Genomic DNA, 18271 nt, shown 5'->3' on the forward strand with positions numbered 1-18271 from the left:
CCCCGGGCCGATACTGGGACGGTTGGTCGCCGGTCCGCGGAAACGCCGCGCGTGGCGCACGAAAGCCCAGTCCATGGTCAAGCGCGCGTTCGTTAGGCCGTTCGTTGGGTGCCGGGTCGCTGTCCGCCGCAGCGACGTCGCGCCGGGACGAGCGACAGCGACGCAGCACGCAACGCACGCATGGTCCGTCCGTCCGTCCGGGGAAAAAAAATCCGTGTGCGCTTCATGCTAACTGAATTCCCTGGAGGAACGATGGTGCAGTGGAAGTCGCCATCGGCATCGGCTATGGCCTTATCACGTCTTTCCTTCTCGGCGTAGGTGAGGATAATACTAAGTAGAGGGGAAAATATCCAGTGCTACCATCCGTTAGGTGATACGGTGATACAAGACTATATAGAGCGTTAGATATACAGGAATGGACTGGATCAGTTCACTCAGCTGTTTACATATGCCCCCACTAACATTTGCATCTTGGCCCCAAAAAGAAGTATGTGTTGGTCAAAACTCCTGTCACATGTTTCTCCTTCTAAGCCCCCGTTTCTCAGAAAACATACCGTTTAAGAATGCAATCAGCAACCCCGGGTCAGAATGATTATCATAAGATATACATATAACCGGTGAAATCAAATATAGGCACTTTCAGCACATATTCCTACGAGCAAACAACACTCCTTAATTTTTCTAAAGTTCCAAAACAATAGAAACAAACATCCCTTTGCCACATTCTACAGTTTGTTCTATTACAAAGTGAAGCAAAACAAATTGTGCTGGCTCCAAATATAAGCAACAAAACATGGCAAACCTTCAGATATAAAAGCATGTTGTTGTGCAATAAAGCAAACCAGAGCGGTACAATCTTCCAGATTGACAAAACACAATGCAACGCTTGCCATGAAATTGCACATATATGTAACAACAGTTATAGTTCAGATTTGCTAAACTAAATAGGGTGCTACACCTAAACCTAAAAGGCATATATTACAACTCTTGTCAACTGCTAACACAGACGATTCCCCTAATTACACGGCAAGAACACCAAAAGGATGAAGATGTTTCTGCTCCGGAATCGGTAGACCCAGCCATTTGGTCGTTTTCCATGTTTCTTGGATGTTGAAAGCATGCACATCATCTATTGGAACATCTGCCTCCCTAAAGAGTCACCTAGATAAGCAATGGTTTTATCCTGCATTCTGAAACATGTCCAAATTAGTACGAGCTGGTTACATGAAAAGTTAAGATGTCCCTAGCAAAAACAGTGTATCTGCATACTTGCATATCATCTCGTAAAAATTCATATCAAAGGAACATCAACATATACCTTCAAGAAAATTGAGCGGTTTTAACCACTAGCATCTTTGTCTTGCAATCAACATGACCTTAATATAGTTCACAAGATGATATAGTTCACAAATTAACATAGCTGAATGAAACAATATTGCTACAGATCACTTGATGAGTTCATATTCCTACACCAACCCGTGGTAGGCACAAAAGCACACCTACAGGATAAAATCAAGAACTAGGACCTTAAAACTTTCAAAAAAACAATACGACACCAAATATGGGAAATGCAAAATAACCTTCGAGACTGGTGCACCTTCTTATCCCCCTGATCTATTTGGAAGCTTCTTGACCTATAATACCATGTAAAAAAACCTTTTGTTGAAATACGAGACCATGACATGCTCACAAGCAATCGAGTTATATTCACCTCTTTTTTTTCCTTTTTACATTTGTTATCGTGTGTGAACCATGCTTCCTCTTTGAGTAATAGTGTATTTACCCATAACATTTGTTAAATCTCAGCTCAACATAAATGGTCAGTAAGCTAGTTTATTACAGCTGCATAGATTTCTAGTACTCAGTTGTCCCAGCCTGATATAGAATTCAACTGGGATTTTTGTTAGTCAAACATTCTTGGGCCTCGTCTGGTATGAATTTAGTGAATCACTCAATCTATAGACAATACTTCGAAATAGTCTAATCACTTACTCGACTAATAATACATTTTGGTCCGAACTTGCGCTATTCTGTACATGTGATTTTCAACTATACTATATGTAAGAAAGATTCTATATTACACTCTATAAGAAAGATTATGTGTATAATTCAGCTAGACATATTAAGAGACGAAGAAACAGACAACATTTAAACACTGCTAGATTTCATGTTTAGCAATATGTTGTAACCGAGTGACTGAACAAGAACTTTTGTCCACACAGCACGCATTCTTCTAATTCTCTGCAAAGATTAAAATATTGATGCATATATCTGCTCCGAACTAACTTAAACATCGATCTGCTTGTATTGCGTGGCGAGACATGAAATTTCCATAACCACAACTAACATTAGATGTAGTTGTACTTCTATAACTTTTTCGCTTCTTTTGTTTGTTGTCATACAGTTGCAACAGCTGCTTTCAGTTCATAATTTTAGGAACATCATAGCAGACTTCAAGGACTACATTGTGGAGAGCAATACACGATACTATGAAATTGGAGGATGAACAACCAAATGCAGTGCAGCTCCTTCAATATTTGCTGAGGAATGTGCAGCAGGCAAGCACGGACTACAACTCACGCCTGCTCCAGAATCGCCAATGCATGCATCACTACAATTGGAGGCAGAGTGAGCTCCGACCGTTGTGGTCGGCACCGAGAAATTGACCTGTACATCTTCATTGAGCCCGGCTGCCGGCAGCGATTGGTCATGCAATATGGTAGCCATCGGTGCCGGCAAGACATGCCCCATCGGCCCATCGTATCCCATTCGAGTGACTCGGATAGGAATCGACCGAACGACACTGACTCCCGCAGCGCGGGCATCTAGTCCTAAAATCAAATAAGCAAAATCAAAAAATTAAGTGCGAGAAAACGGACCAGATGCGTACGGCGAAGGAGGCGCTGCCTCTTACCTGATCGTCCTTGCCGAGGGTCTCCGGCTCCCACGACGCGTTTGGCTCCAGCGACGGCGGGGGAAGGTCCATCTCGGCTCCTATGAAACTGACCGGGTCTGAGCCAAGGAATCGGCACGCGCACGAGTTGCGCTGGATTTGTGCTAGCAACAGTGGATGGGGGCAATGCCCTAGGCAGTGACGGCGGCGGCGGCAGGAGACATGCCCTAGGCGGCGGCGGTGCGAATTGTATCAGGGAAGAAGCGAACAGAGAAGATGGATATGCACTTCGTCGCTGAATTAGGGAATAACCCAAGGTGTTTTCTGCATACATTGCAATGCCAAGGGACCCTCTCGATCCTGTACCACCAGTCCAGATCGAACGGCCCACCTAGTCTTGTATCACGGGAGCACCTCAGGTCTTGTATCACCAGATATCTACCCCTAAGTAGAGTATATCTGGATAAGGCATGCATGCCCTCCTACGTTCTGCACGTTGGACACACTCACACAGTCACACATATGAGGTATTGTATCTGGATAACGCTGCCAACGAGGTGGATATACAAAGACGATGCGTTCCGGTTCGGTTCCCAGGCGGCACGCAAGCGAGGCGACGTGCATGCTTGGTGCTCTTCCTGTGCGGTGCGGTGCACGCATGCCGCTCGCCGGATGTTGGGTCATCGGGTGGTTTCATGGTTTGACCGTCTTGGTAGAGCGAGGAGAACAAACGAGGAAGGAAATAGCATGTCTACATGGTGTGTGGCCGTATTGGCAATGAGATGAGAGTTGGCTTACCTTTTTGTTTTCTTTTGATGAGTTGGAATAGTCACGTTTTTATTCATGTCACGGCGATCTACGAAGCAACCACAGAGTCAATGCACTCTGGTGGCACCTTCAAACAAACCTTAGGCCAACTCCACCGCAAGATCCATCCGGACGTCCGCTTTCGTCCGTTTGGGGTGCGATTTGGCGGACGTCCGGGGAGTGGACACGCGATGGGTGCATCCCACCCAACGCTGCAGGGCTCGTTGGACCCCAAACGGTCCGCCCCGGCTTTCTGCAGCGCCTCACAGCACATGCCTCGCCACCTCCGCCTCGAGGTCGCCCGCGTCCGCCCGCGCGCCGCGTCGAGCTCGCCCGCGTCCGCCCGCGGGCCACGCCGAGCTCGCCCGCGGGCCGCGCTGAGCTCGCCCGCGTCCGCCCCGACCCCGCCGCCGCCCCGTGCCCGCCGCCGCCTCGCGCCTGCGCTCGCCCCGAGCCACGCCGAGCTCGCCGTGCCGCCTCGCGCCCGCCGCAGCCCCGCGCCTACCGCCGCCTCGCGCCCGCGCTCGCCCCAAGCAGCGCCGAGCCGCGGTGCCGCACGCACCCCCGCCGCCGCCCCGACACGCCCGCGCCACCCCGCCCCGTCCTTGTTGCTGCTCGCCGTCCCGCTCGCCGTCCCGCGCGCCCCCGCTCGCCCTGCTGCTCGCCAGCACGCGCCACCCCGCCCCGTCTCGCTCTGCCTCGCCTCCGGCACGCCCGCGCCACCCCGCCCCGTCCTGCTCTAGCTACCTCGCCGCCGGCACGCCCCGGCCCGCCCCGCTCTGCCTCACCCCCGTCCCGCTCCGCCTCGCCGCCGCACACGCCCTGCGCCGCCCTGGCCAGTCCTACTCTGCCTCGACCCGAGCTCGCCGTGCCGCGCGCGCGCACCCCAGCCCTGTCCCGCGCGCGCCATCGTTCCGCCCCGAGCTCGCCGTGCCGCCCCGCGTGCGCCGCCGCCTCGCCCCGAGTTCGCCGTGCGGCCCGGGCGCGCGCCCGCCCCGACCCCAGCTCGCCGTGGCCCCGCCGCGCACGCGCCGCCGCCGTGCGCCCCTGCCTCAACCCGAGCTCGCCAGTCCCGCCCCGCCCCGCACGCAACGCAGCTGCGTCCTGCGCCGGTGGCATCGCCGCTGGCCTCCCAGGCCGCGCGGTAGCTCTCGTCTCACTGATTTGTGGGCCAGAGGGCGGACAGGGGCGGACGAGAGGGACGAGGAGAGCGTCCGTTTTCTGTCCGTTCGGGAGCATTCGTGGCTCAAGTTTGGTCTAGATTTGGGGTTGAGCCGGACAAAAGCGGACACGAACGGACGTGCTTGTCCGTTTAGGTGTGCCCGCTAGGCCAGATTTTGCCCCATACGGACAATGCCGGACAAGATGGGGTTCTACGGTGGAGTTGGCCTTACAAAGCTTATTGATGCAACCTTTTCCAGCTAAAACATGAGCTGTGCTATTCGCAGAGTGACGCACCCAACCCATCTTAAACTCATCGGGAGTTTGAAGATGTGTTTTGATCCCTTGGACCACATGCTCATATGCCAACAGATACTTCTCTTGATTAGATCACTTGATTACCACTACGTGTGAATATATCTTCACTACTAGCCTCCTTACATTGATCTCCATAGCTAGCTTGATAGCACGACGACATGCTAGTAGTCCTGCAAGCTCTGGATTGGCGACCGAAGGGAAAAAATGCCATGCTCCCGCTATGAAGATTCCATTGTGGTTCCTAAGAACGATGCCTCCAACGCTGAAGTCCGACGCTTTAGACATAGCCCAATCACAATTTTCTTTCACCAACCCATAATCAAGCCTCTCCCAGTATTGAGTTGAAGAGCTCGGTAGCATAGCCGTTGGTCTTTCATTGATGCTTTCCCACTCCTTGATCGGCCTCATAACCCTTTTCGCTGTGCTTCCCGGATCCTCAATTTCCTTGTCACCTCGAGTATTGTTTCTAGCTAGCCACAACTCAAAGCCCCGTGAGCTTCATGACTTTCTCATCCGCATGCGCCCGCGCGAGCCACTGGAGGAACCATCCTCGCAACATGCAGTGGGATTCCACATCAGCCAGAAGCTCTAATAGTGGTGCCGAAACCTTCTACAACATCTCTTTCCAGAAAGTTGGGAGTGAGGGCAACCCCAAAGCCTGTGAATGATTGACTCCCCCAGTCCACAAGCTGAACAAAAAACTCCCGCTTTGATTCTCCTGTGCGGCAACTCCATTCCGATGGTCGACCCATTCTATTTTTCTAAACTGAGGCAAAAGTCTTGCCTCATCTCTGTATTAAAGAAGAATATAATTGCCTAGTTAATTACACAAAACCGGCTGAAAACTGGTACAACCCACGAAGGGGCACCATCAGCCAGCCTGGCTGTCCACACAAGACTCACACATGACGCCGAGAGAGGAGCACCGTCGAGGCGGACTACAAGTGTCGTCGTCGTCACTCCTCTGCGAGCCAGCGACTCCGACTTCTGCAAACCCCCATCGACGTGGCACACACCGCAACAACCCGCACAAAGTCTGTATCAAGCTATGCCAAACAGTTGGCCACCGGGAGAAGCGACGAGATAACTCTGACTTTGAAGAGGGTCAAATGCAGAAGATATATGCAAGACTCGCGCCGACGAAGACCTCCTCCAAGACCACCAAACACCCGTCATCGTGGCTGCCTAGGCCCTTCAAAGGCAGCAGCTCCAACTCCTGTGTGACACCACAACGAGACCAAGGCAAAACTGGTCGGACACGCCGGAGAGAGCCGACTATCAAAGTCTTACCGTGACTCGCCACCAGCATTGTTGCCAATTCCCCTCTGCTCGCCTCCCTCCCTCGGTGCGAACGCGGCTCAAGATCGATATCGAATTTCTTAGTAGGAGAGAAAAAACAACACATACACGCATACATAGGTGGATCCCCTCTCTAGTAGTGCCCAACCTATATGCTATAGCTAGCGCAGCTCTGCTGCATCCGCAGTGTTTATTCTCGAGCACCAGGCCAAGCTGCTGGTCTCGGCAGAAGCCAGCAAGAAGGATCCAGGATTGCTGCTTTCTCGCTCCGATCCGAACAACCACTGGGCGGCACGGCAGCGAAGGAAGCTCTTTTGTAGTTGCTTGCTTCTTCTCAAGATCTGGTCATCCTCCTCTCCTCTAGTTGGCGTTGGCGAATCGGGATGCCGCAGTAATCCGCGGGAAGAGAAGTATACAAGTATACATACATGGAGTTTACTGCGACAAGCAGCAGGTTCACCCGGACAAGCAGTAGGCCGACGGCGGCTGCCGGCTCAGGCGGGTCGGTCAAGATTCAAGGCCCGAACGGAGCCAGTGGCGAGTGGAGTGGATGAAGCACCCGAGCGAGGAGAGGAGAGGGAGCGGGAGGGGGAGGAGGGAGGAAGGTGAGGGAGGGGAGGGGAGTGCGCTGCGGTGTGGAAGGGCCGGCTGGGGCTCCTTTTGACGAGGCCGGGTGGGTCGGGTCGCAGTGCGTGGGGAGAGGAGAGAGACGTACCCATGTAGCCATACCGTCCGTCGTGGGTCGACGGCTACGCTACGAAGTGGTCGCCGGCTCGCCTCGGCTTGCTCGATGGCGATATAATTTGCAGAATTCGGAACACTTCTCCCGGAATTCCCGTTTCAGCGGCTCGTGCGGCATTTTCTTCCTCCTTACAAGTGCGCCCTGTTATTATTTTTTTGCGAAAATATGGTAGGTTGATGGTAAATTTCAGTATCCCATAATCTTTTTCCAAATAATGGGTTCGTACATGTAGATGTTATTGGAGTATAATGTCCGGCCTTCTCTTATAGTTCGGACTTTTGGATGAGTTGGTTAGAGCATGAATTTAATATGGTATCTGAACCAAGAGGTTTTGAATTCAAGACCCTCTCCTCAACGAAGTGTTAGAGCATCTCTAGCAAACCCCTTAAAATTGCGACCCGTATAAGTGTTTTACAGGCCGAGAAAAACACATTATAAGGACCGATTTTAGCTGTGGCCGAACAGAGCCTGCGTAATCAACCTGTAAAAAAGAATATTCTGCGAACCAACCTGTGGTTGGATGGTTAGAGGGACTGAGGTATTCCAGCCCACCAGGGTTCAAGTCCTGATGCTCGCATTATTTCTGGATTTATTTCAGGATTTCCGCGCGATGTGCTTTCAATGGGAGGAGACGTTCCCGTCGACGACGAGGCGCCTACGGTGACTTCGTAAATTTCAAGATGACATGCCGGCTCAGTCTCTCGGAGGTGCTCATAGGGGTAGGGTGTGTGTGTGCGTTCGTAGGGGTGAGTGTATGTGCGTCTGTATGAGCGCTTGCGTCTGTACTGATATTAAAAAAAGAATATTCACTAAATATACTATCTTCTTCCTCACGCCCTTCCCATCTCGACCTCCGTCCCCACAACGTATGCGCGTCCTACCTCCGCGACCGCCTCCTCGTGCTCGCCACTGAGTGCGACCGAGCCGAGGCTAGCAGCAGTGCCGACTGCAGCAGCAGCCGCCGCCGCCGAGGCGTTCGCGGCCGACTCGCATGAAGCTAGCTAGCTAGCAATTCGAGTGGACGGAGAGCTAGCTAGCTAGCTGAATCGAACGGACGGAGAGCTAGCTAGCTAGCTTCATGCGACGGTTGGGCATGGCGACCGGCGTCCGAGGATGGGCGGGATGGCCGGCGGTCGCGGTGGTCGGCAGCCGGGGACGGGCGGACGGGAGCGATTCATGAAGGTTCCGATGGCAGTTGGATTCCCGCCAACGGTCTTTTGCGTATACAGGGCACCCTCGGGTCGTCTTCAAAATCCTTATTTTCATGGGTTTGGCCAGGATGTTTTCGGCACCCTTTAAAAAATTTTACGGGGTGGAGTTGTTTACGGGTTCTATTCCGGTCGCTTTTTTCGCCTAAAACTGTAAACCGACGGTTATATTACCATTTCGTGCGCTTTAAGGGATCTGCTAGAGGTGCTCTTACAAACCCGATTCTACGACCTACATCAAACCCACATCCAAGGACTAAAATAGCATAGACGTGATGGTGGTGTTGAAATATATTGCCCACCTCCCTCCATCAGTTCGGATTGATGGGTGAACTGGTTAGGCCCACGTCATATAGCTCCAAAGAAATATAGACGTGAGGAGGAGTGCCGGCGTATAATGTCCGACCCTCTCTTATAGTTCGGACTTTTGGATGAGTTGGCTGAAGCATGTTCAATAGATGTGAACCCTCTAATTTAAACATGTTTTTTATGTGGAGCGACTTGCTCGGATTATTGTAAATCGGAAGGTTTTCCCACGACTCAACCCACCCGAAGTTGTACCATGCATGTAAGCGATAAATAAAAAGCCTAGCCCCATTGGTGGAGCTACGTGCAAGCCCGACTGCAGGGGGCACAACCCCAACATTGCATAGGTTTGTAAAGAATTGACTGAGACTGAAAAAGAAACAATATTCATGCTAACAATAATCCACTGTTATTTAGCAGGCGCGTCAAATAGCATATGAATTCATTCTAAAAAACCATAAAAGAATGTGTTTGTATTTCCAATCCAATCCCATTATAGTAGCCTTTTCAAATTAAAATAAGTGAGGTAGGTGTTATGGTTTACGGGCATGTATGGTTTGCCGCCAAATTATTGGTTCACCAACATATTTTTTCTTCGAAAAGGAGGTTGAAACTTCTGGCCCCTGCATCATTGTGATGCACATAGGGTATCGAAAAAATGAACCATGGACGAACCATCAAGATACGAAATTCACACTTACGACTAAGTCGACTTGTTCCACAAAAACGCCTTCAATGGGATAAATGTCCTTACACCATTGTCTCTACGTCCGATCGGAGACGATGTGGACAAGGATTTTCGTCGTAATTGACGACTATCATAATAATAACAAAGTAGACAACGCCTCCAACAAAGTTGCAATACAAGTTCTTCGCCGTTGAACCCAATCAATAAAGATTAGGATACGAGTTCTCAACCCGAACATGATCTATTCCAACCAGTGGATCATTCGATAGTCGTATCCGTGAGTACTGCATACCAAGCCAAAAGGACACTAGCAAATTGGTGGAAAGTCTTCGTGCCTTAGAACACCACTATGGTCGTTAGGGGGACACCCATGTCTCGATGCGAATCTAGTCGTTGTCACTCCACACCGGCACGAGTGACACGAGTGCATCCATCATAACATCTAAGTCGCTACCCTGGTGCCAGATGCTGGCGAAAAACCGACAGTGTGCCCCAAATTCATCAGCTTGCGCCGCCAAAACAAAAATCTTGTTTGCGTCGCCGACGAGCACCCATGGTGCTGCAAGCGACCACGACCGCCGTGTCTATGGATACATCATCGCGCCCCTTCATCTCCTTGTGATCATCGATGGTGTCCACCCCTGCCACAATGACCAGCAACGGTGGCGGCCACCCCCGCCGCCATGACCAGCAATGGTGGCCGTCATCATGACTAGCCTTCACGGTCACATAATCGCGCCGCATCGGCCCTCCCGTGGCCACCTCGACGAGGCTCGCGAGGCCCCATCCTGGTGCTGCCGATAAGGTGGTGCCTGCTACCGTCTCTACACTACCAACTTGTCGAAACCACTCATCTTTGTTTGGTTTTGATAAATGATGTACTATCGTGTCTCTGACATGTGGGGTCTTGGGCCATGAAGGGGTCAAATATTCTAAACCTTTTTGCATGGAATCAATCGCACTCTACAAAATTTCCCTGCTACGTTACCGTGCTTTATGACCCACAAAGTCTAACTTCAGATTCAGAAGTCGGTGTCCAGTGAACAGCAGTAGTGCCGCGCTCACAAAAACTTCAGCTCGTGATGTAGAGTCGGCGGCCAATCAAAATCCACGAGGAGGGAAATTAGGTGTCGGTCCCCATGATCTCTCAAGCGTCCGGGCTTTTAATTTGCCATTTTCAATAGTCCTTGATTCGCTAAAGAATTTTCATCATTCTTCGAAGATGTCTTCTGCCTAAAGTTGCACGAAATTAAGGGGCACAAATAGAATCGAATGGTAGTACGAAAAGGCGCCGATGCTATCATCGGAGAAATCCTCGCTCGCGGCCTGAAAATCGCGAAACTCGGCGACGTGTTCAGATCACGCTCACTAGAAAAGCTGTGATTCGTGTGGGTTAAATCGTGTCACGGATGCGCTCGGAATTCCTCAGGCCTAAAGAATTCGGAATATCCATATGGCGTCGCCCTCGCCAGGAGAGGCAAAGATGGGATTGACTTACGTATGAGCTAACCAATGAGCAGGAAAAGATTCGGTCTGCTCAAATGATATGGCTGGATGAGCAGGAAAAGATGCTGCTACAGCTGACGCGTCACAATAGATTAAGGATGTGTGGCTGGATATCGTTTCGAGTTTCAACCCTGCTAAAAAAATGTCAGATCAATTCGAGCATCATATCTGGGTCATACCTTATTCAATCATCAAGCTGATTTAAACCCTTTTTCTTTCTAATTTTCTTTTTTTCTTGAGACATCACAAATAGCAGGAAAAGATGCTACTATAGCTGACGCATCACAAGAAATAGTTTAAGGATGTGTGGCTAGATATCGTTGATAGATGCTCTGGATCGTGTAGGCCAGGATTCCGGCAACAGTGGTGGTAGGCATTACCTTCTCCTTGTGGCTCGAGGAGCCACCGGTGCCGGCCATGGTGACGGTGGCCGGTGATGGCAGAGAGTAGTGGGCGAAGTGGTGGCGGCGCTTCCCATCAGCACTGCACTAACCCTAGATCGGTAGGGGATTAGGTGGGGTGTACGGCGTTGCGACGAACCTCGTGATGCGAGCCGTCGGCCCCCACCTCTTTATATAGTACAGGTGACAGGGGCCCGTCACCCATAGTGGGTTGAGCGCCCCCGATCAGGGCGCAGATCTAAGGGCCCGGTGGGCCGTTGGGCCCACACGGTGGAGATCATCCTAACATTCTCCCCCTTGATCTCAACTTTTACTTTTGACCTTATACTTATACTTTACTCGTTTCATAACAGATCAATACATAGAACATGTTTCATCGTCACAACACAATTGCCGATAGAATCAGACAGCCACAACGTACCTCTCCGTTTTGAAACAAATTCTTTAACCTTGGGCCCTTTTATTGTCCGAAATGTTAGACTATACCATAAAACCCATGTCGACTGTGTGTTCTTCGAACACACTGGGCGGTAAGCCTTTAATAAGCAGATATGCAAACACTTGTCTGTTGCTTTTATGCTTCAAGCATTTCTACATAATTCCGGACTTTCTCCTTTGCAACGCATAACTCTATGTCAATGTGTTTGGCATCAACACTTGACTCGTTGTCATAGGAGCGAAAAACTTAAAATGGTTATCGCTGTTGTCAACCATTATCAACACCGGGTACAGGCCTCCTTAACCATTTTGCCTGTCACTCAGCCTCATATCAAGCTATAAAATATCTTTGCATCATATTGATGATAATTGTTTCATTCTTTGGAGCTTTTCCACACAAAAACCTCCAAGTATGAAAGTTAGCGACAATTGTGGATTTCGCTACACATTTCACAAGTCCTGTCTTTGTACTCACAATCTTTTGAGAGCACTTATTTCTTTCAGCATGAGGCCGATATCTTTGACTCCATCCCAGTGATCTATATATGGACTGGACATTGCCAAAACAACCCGGATACGTGAACTGTGTCAGGGTAATATACTGAGCTTCCAACAGCTGAAGCATATGGTACCATAGCCGTTTTCAATCTTTTCTCATTAACTTTTGAAACACCATAGTTTCCAGTTCCATTACCCTTGACTATAAGAAGAGGCGTAGGTTTTCTCGCATGCATACTTTAGAGACCTTTGTTAGCATGTCCATGCGACATTCCTAATACCCCATTTTATTCTTTTCTTGGTGAATCTCGATATTTATAACGAGATACACTCCGAGAAATGCAATTTTGAACTTTGAGGACAAGAACTTCTTTTCTCCTCCTGAAGTAGATTGACATCACCACTAGCAAGTAGGACGTCATCCACATGCACAGGATTGGGAAATGAATTTCCCATTCTATAACTTTGCATGAATACAATTGTCCTTCCATTTTCTTTAACCCAAAATATCATCTGATTCTTTAAACTTTAAATGCAACTATCTAGAGACTTGCTCTAGTCCTTAAAAAAATTTCTTGAAGCAGTATCCCTTGTGTTCTTTACTTTTATCTGATGTAACTCAGATCATGATGTCGGTCATGATGTGCCACTAACACTCATTGTAATTTCTTCATTCTCTTTGCACAAAATCTTTCGATTGAAGTCGCGCTTTACACCTTTACATATTTCCTTTGGAGTCACATTGACCTTGTAGACCTTTTACAGCCTACTGTTTATGCTCCATTGGAAATTACTTATGAGTCCCAAACATTGTCGGGATTCACCAATTTTATTTCATCTCACATAGTCTCTTATCATTTAAACAAACAGACACTTCTCTAAGCTCGATTGAGCGCTTTAAATGAGGTGGGATCAACCTCGATTTGAATTTCACTAACATAGACTTTATAGTAATCAGAAGTATCTAATTTTCTCATTCCTTGAGACCATCTGTGTCTCAGGTACTGGCGCTTCTTTCATATGGGGTTGTTGTTACTCTGTCATTGCCAAGAGGCAATTAATTCTATAGTCTTTTATTTCCAAGAGGCAATAGGTTTTACAGGGACCTGTGTCACAAGATCCATGTGTACTCATTCATCCTTTATAGAGCTAACATCAGGTGGTGTATAGGTCATACAACATGCTCCCCTAGATTACTCCATCTTCACTAAAAATGGCGTATCTTTAAACTTTATAATTTGGGTTTATTTTGTTAAAACTTTCTTCTTTATGGCACTTTAAGCACCGTCTTAGTATTCCTTAGTCTGCTTTCGGAACTGTAAAAGATCCAGGAATACAACTATTTCTTTTCTTTAGGGGTATTATTGTGACCGTCGTACTCCCCCAGACGATCACATTCTTCATTAATGGATCACTTTAGATGCATAATGTGCATCACATTATTGAAAGTATAGAGGAGTTTCATCATTCTTAATTTATCTCATATTTCTTTCTCCCCCTCGAAATGTGGCAAGAACTTTTCTGCCACAATTTCAAAAATCATTCATAACTTTTGTGAATTGAGGAAACTTCAATTATCTATTTCATTCGTCTGATTACTTGAAGTTATCTGTTAACTGATATGGGAGTACTTTTTCCTCATTCCATTTCAGAAACTCAACAGAGTTCTTTATTATTAGTACTTTTGCAAGTCACACTTGCATATCAATCTTATCTTTAGGTTCGTCTCTCACTTTTATTCTCTTTGGATTTATTGAGTGGTTAATGACCGTTGCACATAAGGTGTACGGTCGATACTAGGAAAGCATAATAGCTACTCCATACTTTTCTCCCAGAGTGGGACACATTAAACGCACATGAGTCATCATATCTTTCTCCTGTCACACAGGATAAGTCTTAGCCAAAATTTCTCCTGACGTATAGGATTTTTGACATAATACTATGTCAACTTTACCCAGTTACGCAGGTATTTTCCCAGACTTTCCCCGCCATGCGGGTTTTATCATAATCCTCTTTTTCCCGCTATGTGAGTAATTCCCTGTAAGGAACATAAATGCCAGAATTGGCTCTTTTGACTGCATATGCAATCATGAAATTCAGAAATAAATTCGAAAGCTCTTTGACACACATGCTTAATCCGACGTTGGTCAAATTAAACACGCATGTTGCTTGTTTCATCTCAAATCGTGTTGACTGAAAAATCTTCTTCATATAGAATACATGAAAGACATTCGTCAACCATGACTCTCAATGATCTATTTGTTTTCTTTTCTTGGATTAATATCCAAGAATTCTTTTCTTTTGAAGCCATTCTTTAGAGAGAACATACTCCCTCACGTTATGACCTTTCTTGGTCATCTTTCGCGTAACAAGTACCCAGCCATTCGCTTTCACGAATGAAAGCATGGAAAACTTTTAGTCTGAGAAAATTTAGCCAATAATTAACAATAATGAGCATAAAAAATAACCCCATGTTGGTCTGGTTAAAAAAATATGCACATCAAAGTTTGAAAAGCTTTCTTTTATATTCTAAATCACCGTTGGGCAGAATTAGAATAAAATATCATCCTTCTACATTAATTCCATATCACCGTTGGGCGGAAATGGAAATAATGCATATAACTCGTAAATAATGTGATGATAAAATTTCTATTAAGCGACTTTGCTAAGAAAATAATCATCATTATCAACTTTATTGCAGCGGAAAACTTTTAATATACATCTCTCAATCTTTATCAAATGCTTTGAAAATTGGTCACTTTGATACAAAAATTATCAGAGATTTGAACTTTTAACTATAAGACTCATTGAATTATAATATTGTCATCATCAACGTTGGTCAGAAAATAACAATACCATAATTAAACTTTAATCAAATATCTTTCTACTGTCATAGCAGAAGCTATATGAATCTGATTTCACCCACAGGGGAAAAACATTGCTAAGAACCGTTCTTCCAATTAAATTTTCCCGTTGGTTCCAATTTAATTGGCGGATAAAATTGTTACTTTGCAGCGGAAACTTTACAATATTCTATTTAGAAACAATTTTGTACTCCTTTTCTCTCTAAGCAATTTTACCCGGTTGGTTCAAAAATGCATTAGAGAAGCAACAATTTAATCTTTTACTTTAATTCTATTCTCTTTTTTAAAAAGCACTTTATTTTTATTTGCAGCGGAAAACATGAATAAAAATTCATGAACTTTTTATTCTTTACATAAACTTTTCTTTGACTTTTCTATTTTCTAGAAAAATCTTCGTTGGATTAATTTGAATAAAAAATCTATATGAAATTTGCCCAAAACTGGAGAAAAAAAGAAAAAAGAAAACTGCAGCGCAGCTACAGCCTCGGCCTGACGCGCGAGGCCCGCAGCGGAAAAAGCCGGTCCACTGCCTGCTCCCCGCGCCGCGCCGTGCGAGCTGGCCTGGCCTCTTCTGCTTTCGGCCTAGAAGGCCCGCCAGGGCCAGCAGCCCAGCTCCTCTCTGGCCCAAGGCCTGCAGCAGGTTAGGGTTTCAATCCGGGCCATCGATCACGATCCGACGGTCACCCGCGATTTTCTCTCGAACAATACTGGGCGAGTTCCCCCGACCCCGATCCAGTTCCTCTCCTCGACCCCGCGTCTCCCCGGACTGCGTCGTGGCGTACCACGCCGGCCGCCGCCCGCCGGAGAGGGCTGATAGCCACCGTTCCCCCGAGCTCTTCTCCCTCCCCCATCATTTTCCTCTGTTCATGCTTCTGTGGCAGAGAGAGAGAGGGTCGCGCTTGCGCCCTCGTCTGCTCCCCTGAAGACGACCACGGGAGCTTTTCTATGCGGCGGGTTAGAGCCACACCGGCCGCCGGCCACGGCGTCAAGCCACGCCGCGCGAGCCCCCTTCCCTTTCTTCATTTCACCCATCCACCATCCTCCTGTACGCGAGACAGAGAGAGAGCAGAGAGGTGCCGCGGCCTTCCGATGCGGCGCCCCCGCTGACCCCTTTGCCGGCGTGCGCGAGCACCTCGAGGGTGAACGTGCCGCCGTCAAACGGCTTGGTGGTGGTGCCCTTTGCCCCGTGTGGGGTTGGTTCTTCGTCCCCGCACCTCGGCTTGCCGATGCGTGTGGGGATCGAGAGGAACAGGCGCGGCCGAGTGGCGGCGCACTTTGCCGGCGGCCCAAGGCCTTCTCCGGTGTACTTTGTGTTCTTTTGTTTGCTTTTCTCTGCCCTGTTAGGGTTCTTTGGGGAGGAGGGGATTTCCTTTTCTTTTCTGTACCAAAAATCCTAAACCAATCTCTGGCTGATACCATTGATAGATGCTCTGGATCGTGTAGGCTAGGATTCCGGCAACAGTGGTGGTAGGCATTACCTTCTCCTTGTGGCTCGACGAGCCACCGGTGCCGGCCATGGTGACGGTGGCCGGTGATGGCAGAGAGTAGTGGGCGAAGTGGTGGCGGCACTTCCCATCAGCACTGCACTAACCCTAAATCGGTAGGGGATTAGGTGGGGTGTACTGCGTTGCAACGAACCTCGTGATGCGAGCCGTCGGCCCCCACCTCTTTATATAGTGCAGGTGACAGGGGCCCGTCACCCATAGTGGGTTGAGCGCCCCCGATCAAGGCGCAGATCTAAGGACCCGGTGGGCCGTTGGGCCCACACGGTGGAGATCATCATAACAATCGTTTCAAGTTAAAACCTTGCTAAATTATAATGTCAGATCAATTCGATTCAGTGGGTATTATTGCGTCCTCGCTGGGTCATACCTTATTCAATCATCATGCAGATTTAAACCCTTTCTTTTTATTTTATTTTAATGCTACGGATCAAGCTGATTTAAACCTAAAAGCATAATAAAATAATTATTCGGTTTTTGCCACTTATAATGCAGAGATGATACCATACTGCAAATGATGCAACCCAGCATTATCGTCCAACCTTTCCTTTCGGAAAATAAAATTACCCTGTTTCGAAAAAAATAAAATAAAATTATCAACAGCAAAGCAGATGTGCATGTGCAGCAAAGCGGCAAATCGTGCCACTGGCAAGCGCTCTCTTCTGTTCTATCTTCTTCGGGCAACATACCGGAGTGCCGGATGGGCACATGACTCCACCCATGCACTTTTCTGAGCCCCATGTGATGCGTCAACTTGCCCCCCTGATCCGATCATCATCATCCGGGCATCCATCTGCCTTTGCCTTGGAAATCTGGTAGGTTCCATGCATGGCTACCTGTCATGTACTACCGCGCACGATGGTGCTAAGCTGGAATTGGAAAATTTGGAACCGCTGGGATGGAACATTCCATTGAAAATATAGCCAGAGAGGAAACTTCTGGAGGAGAATTCTTAAACGGAGGAGATGCTTCGAGACATCTGCTCAGGATATGCTAGTATATACACTGCGGCTGTCAGGCTCAGGCACCGAACTTCCAGCAATAAACAACGGCAGATGTAGATGCCGGCGAAATATTCGGAAGTGGAAGCCGACGCCGCTAGAATGCATGTACTCCACTCTGGTTCTGTCTCAACTGTTGCTTGCAATTGCAAAGAAGCGGCCAAATGCGCCGGCCTGATTGATCTAGGACGAGAATTTCTAAATCGCGTAGAAACAGACGAGCACGCAGCAGCAGCAATCATTGCTCAAGTTCGGTGTCGCGCTAGGTGCTATCTAGAGTAGAACCGTGACGCCGATCGATTCCCTTCGTTTTTACGATGATGATTGTCCTAGCTGACAGCTCTCTCGATCGTCTCTTCTAGAACAGTCTAGCGTTTCTCGTCGTGAACTAAGATGCTCAAATTCAAAAATAGTAGCTGCCATAAGAAAATGATGATGATCAAGCAGCGAATGATCAAGCAGCGAGCCTATCGTTGACCAGTTAGTTGTTAGTTCCGGGTGAAGAACACTTGTGCACCCGTAGTGCGACAGTTTTGTTTCTTCGCGGCGCATTTACAGCGCCGCCGGTGCCGGAGTCCAGAAACGGCAGACAGGGCGCCACATCAAACGGCCACAAAATATCACGTGTTTTCGCGTGTT

The 18271-nt window shown here is 48.2% G+C and overlaps 1 long non-coding RNA gene across 3 annotated transcripts; it reads right to left on the bottom strand.

Annotated features, from left to right (window-relative positions):
* Positions 1-864: 864 nt before the first annotated feature.
* LOC109769180 (uncharacterized) lies at positions 865-4053 on the bottom strand. 3 transcript variants are annotated; one of them, XR_005770822.3, is made up of 3 exons: positions 2915-3955; positions 1319-2831; positions 865-1190 (listed from the first exon to the last, which is right to left on the bottom strand). It is a non-coding gene; the product is annotated as an uncharacterized lncRNA (long non-coding RNA). The 3 variants fall into 3 exon arrangements; XR_012202033.1 differs by having other exon boundaries at positions 865-1499; positions 1581-2831; positions 2915-3953; XR_012202032.1 differs by having other exon boundaries at positions 865-2831; positions 2915-4053.
* Between the last annotated feature and the right edge of the window lie 14218 nt (positions 4054-18271).

This window comes from Aegilops tauschii, chromosome 2, assembly GCF_002575655.3.
Source record: "Aegilops tauschii subsp. strangulata cultivar AL8/78 chromosome 2, Aet v6.0, whole genome shotgun sequence".
Classification (NCBI taxonomy): domain Eukaryota; kingdom Viridiplantae; phylum Streptophyta; class Magnoliopsida; order Poales; family Poaceae; genus Aegilops; species Aegilops tauschii.